Source organism: Aplidium turbinatum, chromosome 2, assembly GCF_918807975.1.
Source record: "Aplidium turbinatum chromosome 2, kaAplTurb1.1, whole genome shotgun sequence".
NCBI lineage: Eukaryota > Metazoa > Chordata > Ascidiacea > Aplousobranchia > Polyclinidae > Aplidium > Aplidium turbinatum.
In genome coordinates this window covers 32095783-32103177 of record NC_137473.1, presented here as the reverse complement: position 1 = coordinate 32103177, position 7395 = coordinate 32095783, and the positions used below count along the sequence as shown (strand labels likewise).

Here is a 7395-nt window from a genome sequence, read left to right as displayed (position 1 = left end):
TCCTCTGCCCAATAAAAAAAATTAAAGTTTGCGTCATGGTTTTATTGGAGCGTAACGACAAGAGGTCAATTTCTTTTTATCTCAAAAAACAGTAGGCCTAGTTCTCAAATAAAATAAGTTTTCATCTTTGATGTTTGTTTTGTATCTTTATCCTGCATTGTGGGAATATGGGTAAAACTTTATTCTTGTCAGGAAAAGCATTATAAAGCATTTATTCACTATGTGAACACTGAGCACTGAGCAGCGCTGAAAAACTCCACTTTAAAGGAAAAATGTCTTCATTCAAGGTTGGTAGAATGGTAGTTACTAGCAATAGTCAACATGGGTGGTGGGCATTTGAAAGGAACATTAACCTAAACCTTTTTTGACAAATGCACTAACTTTTGACAGCTAAAAATATCAGTGATAAGGTCTCTTGCATTATATGTCCCAAATAATCTGCAAGAAGCATCAATGACGAAGTGTCCAATCCAAGATCTTACAACACACGAAAAGAATACTTCTGTTTCAACATTTATAAAGCATATACATCGTTGGCAAGCTATCAGTTACAAAACATGTTTAAACAAGCTATTGGCAATAGCTTGCATTAGTAAATTACCACGTCCACAAACAAGGTAAATGTGTGTACTGAATACTGCCACCTTGTTTTGTCAAAATTTCGTCAACCCATTGAGTGTGTACAAGAATAACCAGTACCACAGTATACTAACATCATAGGCTAACTTCCATAAAAGGAAAAAGAAATTAACTCATCTACATTATGTCATGTATCAAATTTCATTAATTCAATGTTTGTCAGGTCTACTGCCACAAACATGCCAGAGAATGAAGAAGAAAGCGAAACAACATAGGTTCTCATAGGACTATGCAAGAACATATGCTGCCAAACACAAACACTTAGGAATTTCAGCACACCAATAAAACTATTTTTAGTAATTTAATGTTTTTCAAGAGCACTATAATGAAACTAAGCTGTAAATTGCAAAAAAATTGCAACTTTTCCAGAAAAATATGAAAAAAAACAAAAAAAACCTAAAAACGAGTGTTTTTTTTTGGCTCAAGTTTTTTTTGAAAAAAAACACGTTTTTTTAAAAAAAAAACGGTTCGTTTTTTTTGCATTTACATCTATACTAGAGATGTAAAAAAACGGTTTTTTTTGTTTTTAAAAAAAACGAGCTCGTTTTTTTTGTTTTTTATCGTTTTTTTTGTTTTTTATTCGTTTTTTTTGTTTTTTTTACCTATTTTGACATTAAATGTCACAATATGCAGCAATTAGGGTAAACTCATTGCTATAGCGTCTCTTTCAACAAAGAAACAGTCTCATAACTCGTATAACTTACTTTAAATCAGACTATATGTCTGGTATAGGCCTATTTTTTCATTGCAATTTTGTAGATCCCAAGTCTCAACACACGAGCCATAAAGATTTCTCACTGTCTCAAATAGTAGTAACAGTGTCCTATGGTTGGCACATCTCAAGTATTGTCTGTAATTTGGTCGAGCCAGTTGTTAAATGCAGTACCACACTCGTGTACAGTTTCGAAGCCACCTGGGATTTTGGTTAATGGGCATGTTAGGACCAGGTGGTCACTGGTCAGTGTCCTGTTTTTCTACTTAAAAAAGGCACTTTTGAGCAGCACTCCACACCTTTTCCAGTACAACGTCAAGAGGTTGTTCCAGTTGATGTGCATTTGGTGCAAACTTGATGAAAATCACACAAGCGGTTCTCAAGTTATAAGTGAAGTAACCTTAGCCACTAGGTGGCTTCATAGATAAGGAGCAATAGAAAATGGCAATATCTCAAGAACCGCTCAACATATTTGGATAATTTTTAGCTCTACCCCATGTTTTCTGGGGTGGGCTATCTGTTTATGAACATTAAAACAAGTTTTGGCTACTACTTTTTCAGATAAAAAGAAATTAACCTCTTGTCGTTACGCACCAATAAAACCATGATGCGTAACTTTAAAAAAAATTTTTTTTTAATCGGGTAGAGGAAAGATTAATAAAAAGTTTGGCAAAAGCAGTGTAGTGCTAAAGCCCCAACTTTTAGCCCAAACCACATTTAAATGTAGTGAAAGATGGAAACATTTTGATGTTTTTTATTTTCCCTGAAGAGGTCCAATACTCCTTTGTGATGTCATAGTCATGTTTGTTTTCCCTTAATCACACCATTGTGCTGTCATAGACATTTTTAAAAGAAGTATGGTTGCACTTATCCATCCAAGTTGAACTACTGTAGTTTTCAGTACTTTGAGACTTTAGCACTTTTCTGTTTTTGCCAAACTTTTCATCAATCTTTCCTCTACCCAATAAAAAAAAAAAAATTAAAGTTTACGCATCATGGTTTGATTGGTGCGTAACGACAAGAGGTCAATTCTCACTCCTTTTTACTCCAGCGTAGTTCCCAAATAAAATAAGTTTTCATCTTTGATGTTTGTTTTGTATCTTTATCCTGCACTGCGGTATAGCCTAATATGGGTAAAACTTTATTCTTGTCAGGAAAAGTATTATGAAGCATTTATTCACTATGTGAACACTGAGCAGTGCTGAAAAACTCCACTTTAAAGGGAAATTTTCTTCATTCATGGTTGGTAGTTACTAGCAATAGTTAACATGAGTGGTGGGCATTTGAAAGGAACCTTAACCTAAACCTTTTCTGACAAATGCACTTACTTTTGACAGCTAAAAATATCAGTGATATTAAGATCTCTTGCATTATGTCACAAATGATCTGCAGGAAGCATCAATGACAAAGTGTCTAAGACCTTACAACACACGAAAAGAATACTTCTGTTTCAACATTTATAAAGCATATACATCTGTTAAGCTATCAGTTAAAAAACATGTTTAAACAAGCTATTGGCAATAGCTTGCATTAGTAAATTACCACAAACAAGGTAATGTGTGTTTAGTTCTGAATACTGCCATCTTGTTTTTGCCAAAATTTCGTCAACCCATTGAGTGCGTACAAGAATAACCAGTAGGCCTACCGGTATACTAACATCGTAGGCTACATTCCATAAAGGGCACTTCCATAAAAGGAAAAAGAAATTAACTCATCTACATTATGTCATGTATCAAATTGCATTAATTCAATGTTTGTCAGGTCTACTGCCACAAACATGCCTGAGAATGGAAAAGAAAGTGAAACAACGTAGACCAGGGGTCACCAAATGGCGGCCCGCGGGCCGCATGCGGCCCGCCACGCTGTATCGCTGCGGCCCGCGGAAGGTAACAGCGTACAAGTATACTCCAGACTTTTCTTGAGGAGTTAAAGAGCACGAAGGCAAAAAATACTTTCCGGGAAGCATATTTTTGCATTGCATACGATTCCACCGATCGACCAATCAGATTATAGTTCTAGGTGGGGGTTACTTAAAGTTATTCCAATGCGATGTCCAGCCACACTGTCCCAGTGGTTGATTAAAACGTCTGTTTTCGAATTTCGAAATTGTCTGTGAGCATAGGGTTGCTTATTTTAAGTTTGCAAATGTCATGTAAACACTAGTGCGAGTTTCACCGTTATTGTGTTTCACGAGCAGTGTTCTCTTTATGCAAGTTTTTGTTGGCAAAATAGGTCGGTGTGCCAACTTAATTTATAATAAATTGGCAAAACATTATATATAAATTTAGACACTTTTTCTGATTGTATTATGAAAATATTTAGCTTAGTAGCCTAGGCCTACTGCAAAACGTTTTTTTTTTAAGAAATATGGAACGCTTCACGATTTTGCGTGTCATCCTTGCCCAGGAGCCATGCTAATCTTCTCTGGATCGTTCCAATTATAGTATATGTACTGCCGAAGCAAGTACTGCAAAATGTTGTTAATCAACAAATTCTTGCCACGCTGATAAGCACCGCAAGTGACAGTTGTCTATAATAAAAGAAAGATTTATTGACTCTCACAAAATGGATGAAAAACCAACTCATTGCTTTTTTAGAGGAAAGACTGTTCATGATTTACGATAGAATTACGATTTTTCGGTGATTTCCACAAGCGTTTGTTTCATGGTACCTGGTTTCTTTTTCCCTGTTATTGGAGCCTATTTTTCGCTGATATGTTTGCAGGTCACTATTGTTGCCACTTGCCTGTATTGCGATGTGTCAAACATTTCCTTGTTTACTGAAACTGTTAATTGCAAGATATCTTTTGCGAAGCGAAGTAACAACACCACTCTTGCTTGGCGATGAATATTCTGATGAAACCGCTCGCCTCGCTATAAGTGCACAAAACAAGTGGCCTCGTTTATTAGGCATTGTTAAAAAAAGTCAAAAGTGTTGTAAAAGGAGCTTGGCCTGGCAGTAGCGTCGTTCGATTAATTTTGTTGCTGCAGTATTCTAATATAAATATGAACAACATGTAACGCTGGATACTGGGTACGAAATGCGTTCTTTTCTAGCATAAGAGTCAACCTACCTAACATTTTATTAGTGCGGCCCGCCACAGCTCTCCTTAGTGCCAAAGTGGCCCGCATGCAAAAAAGGTTGGTGACCCCTGACGTAGACTATAGAGCTATGCAAAAAACATATGCTGCTGCCAAGCACACACACTTAGGAATTTCAGCACACCAATAAAAGCATTTTTACTAGTTTAATGTTTTTCAAGAGCACTATAATGAAACTAAGCTGCAAATTGTAAAAAATTTGCAAATTTTCCAGAAAAATATGAAAAAAAACAAAAAAACGCGTGTTTTTTTTGGCCCAAGTTTTTTTTTGAAAAAAAACACGTTTTTTTAAAAAAAAAACGGTTCGTTTTTTTTGCATTTACAACTCTAATCTATACTATACTCATCTATACCACCATTTACATCTATACTCTACTCTACCTGCCACGCCCCGTGGAGGCGGGGAGCGGCGTGATTATAGGGTGGCGATGCACCCGGAAGGGAAGTCCACCAGCTTAGGTCGCGGGGGCCTTTTCAGCATTTGTTTGCCTTGATCCCAGGATATTAGCATGTTTGGTGGTTCCATTTGTGGTACGTTTATAGTCCAGTTTTCCCAAGCCGTTTCGAGCTCTGTTATGACGTGTGCATATTGCAATATGCTATTATTGATTTTGTATGAATATTCACCCCATTTGATGTGTTGTTGATATTTGAGATAAATTATCGGTAATGTGCAGTGGTCTGATGATGTGAAGTATTCATGTTTGATGTTATGATAATTTTCAAGTGCATATTGATTTATGTATATTCTATCTATCCTGGTCCTTCTATTGCGGTTTTTGTATGTGAACAGTCTTTTGTATGGATGTTCTTGTCTGAATATATCTGTCAATTGGTTATGACGTATGAGTGTTTTAAGTGATGTTTTATCCTGTGTAGTTTTGAAGTTTTGCGGCTTAGCAGTGTCCAACGGATCAAGGATCACGTTAAAATCACCAAGTAAGACCACATGTTCATGTTCACATTCCCGCATAGCCTCGGAGAGTAGCTCAAAAGAGGACTTTCTCTCTCCGATGCTCTGCGGAAGGTATGCGTTGAATATGTTTATGTTACTTTTACCACATTTGATGTTGAGAAGGTGTATTCGATTTTGTAGTATGGTGTGGTGCCATATGTGTTGTGCCATATTTCACAAAAATTAGGTAAAAGGATGACGCAGTACTTGTCTAGAAAATAAAAAACTTGGTTAAACGCCATACAGCCCTCTTCAACAAGGTAGGCCTAGTTACAAAAATTTTGGCGACGTGGAATTTTTTTTCCTGACTCCGGTGTCACAAATAAGTGTGCGCAAACCAAGAAAGTACCGTAGTGCAGGGGTCCATGGTAAGCAAAAGTTGAAGAATTCCCTGTGTAGAACTCTAAACCAGTGATTGTCAAACCTTAGCCTATCTATTCCGTGCCATTTGGAAGTTTTGTACAGTGTTCGCGTACCAACTATAGGCTATCAAGAAAACCTCAACAAGATAAAATATAAGCTGCAATAAAAAGCAAGAAGGTTCAACCAATTCTGCTCGCATAAAAATTGAAAAAAAAGTATCAAATAGTTTTTATGACATGGATGTAATTTCATAGGCGCCGACTTTTATTTTTGCACGGGGGATAGCACAATATGGCAACCTAAAAACTTTCAAACTGCATGTTTTTGTTTGATTTTTACTAAGCGCGTTTCGTAGATACAATTGTCTTTTCACACCTGATTTGTAGCTCGATAATTTACAAATCAACTTTAAAACAAAGCACAGGGAGGTATGTCGTGAATTTTATTGTTATGTTGCTGCTCTGACACTTAACAAGCTGGCAAGCATGGCAAGCTGCATGCATAGAAAGTGTTTCTTGTGATGATGTAGAAAGCATATTTTTATAGTTTTTAACGCAAGCATTCAACAGTTACTGCTGCACGATGGCATGCATTGGTTATGTGTACCGTACTATAGTTTACTGCAGATGTATAGCCCTTGGTTTTGATGTCAGCAGTTAGCAAGCGCCTGCAATACTGCAGAAATTTGACTATGAGAGCAACATACCTAAAACATTATATCTGGACGTGCAATGTGCATGCCTATCTTAATTTTGATATTAGCTTATTGGCATACTACAATGGAAAATTAATTAAAGCACTTGAATGCATACTCAATGAGGTGTTTTAACACAGATAAGTTATTTTTAAGATAAGCAATGGATTCTAGAAAAAGATCGTATAGCCTACAGATATAAGGTAGAATTATGTACAGTGTGCAAAAAAAGGTTTTACTCTGATTACAAAAAATAACACCTGAAGAGGATACACAGTGAGGATAGTAACATTAAGTTTATAAAAGTCAATAAAGACCCAAATACTTTTTATACAAAATATTTAAATGGGGTTGTTTTTTTTATTTGCGGGGTGTAAAACAATATTTGTTACTCCTACCTACCATGCCAAAGTGCAGAAGCATCGAGCAATGCACAGGCAAAGTATCTTCAAAGATGAATTCAGTTATTCTATCTTGATTAGTTTGGTAAGAAATTCTAGCTAGCTGGTGATCTTGTTATGTTAGTTTTTCACTGTTATCATGCACCACATACATTATATTTGGGCAATTTCTATAAAAGCGTGCAGATTTGGGCAAATTTACGTTCTGCCCCCCAAAATGGTTTGGTCTCGTACGTACGCACGCCAATGCATGTCATTGATCGTTTTCATGTCCTGCTGAGAATAACGTGACAAAAGTGAAGAACACTGTTTAAATAAGTCTAAATAAATGCTTTGGTAGTAAGCATCTACGGTAAAAAAAAAACGGTTGCTGTTGCTGGTCATCGAAAGATCTTGCAGTACGTCTACCGCGGCCACGCGGCAAAGATGGCAACTGCAAACCCATATCAACAGCTGATTTTTTACCGAGAAACTTTTACAGAGTTCTGAATTAATGGAGTTAACGACGCCACATTTATTTTGTTGTGCGA

General features: G+C 36.5%; 1 non-coding gene across 1 annotated transcript; it reads right to left on the bottom strand.

Moving 5' to 3' along the window:
- Positions 1-3712: 3712 nt before the first annotated feature.
- LOC145765784 (U6 spliceosomal RNA) lies at positions 3713-3819 on the bottom strand. Its single transcript, XR_014288657.1, has one exon. It is a non-coding gene; the product is annotated as a U6 spliceosomal RNA (small nuclear RNA).
- Between the last annotated feature and the right edge of the window lie 3576 nt (positions 3820-7395).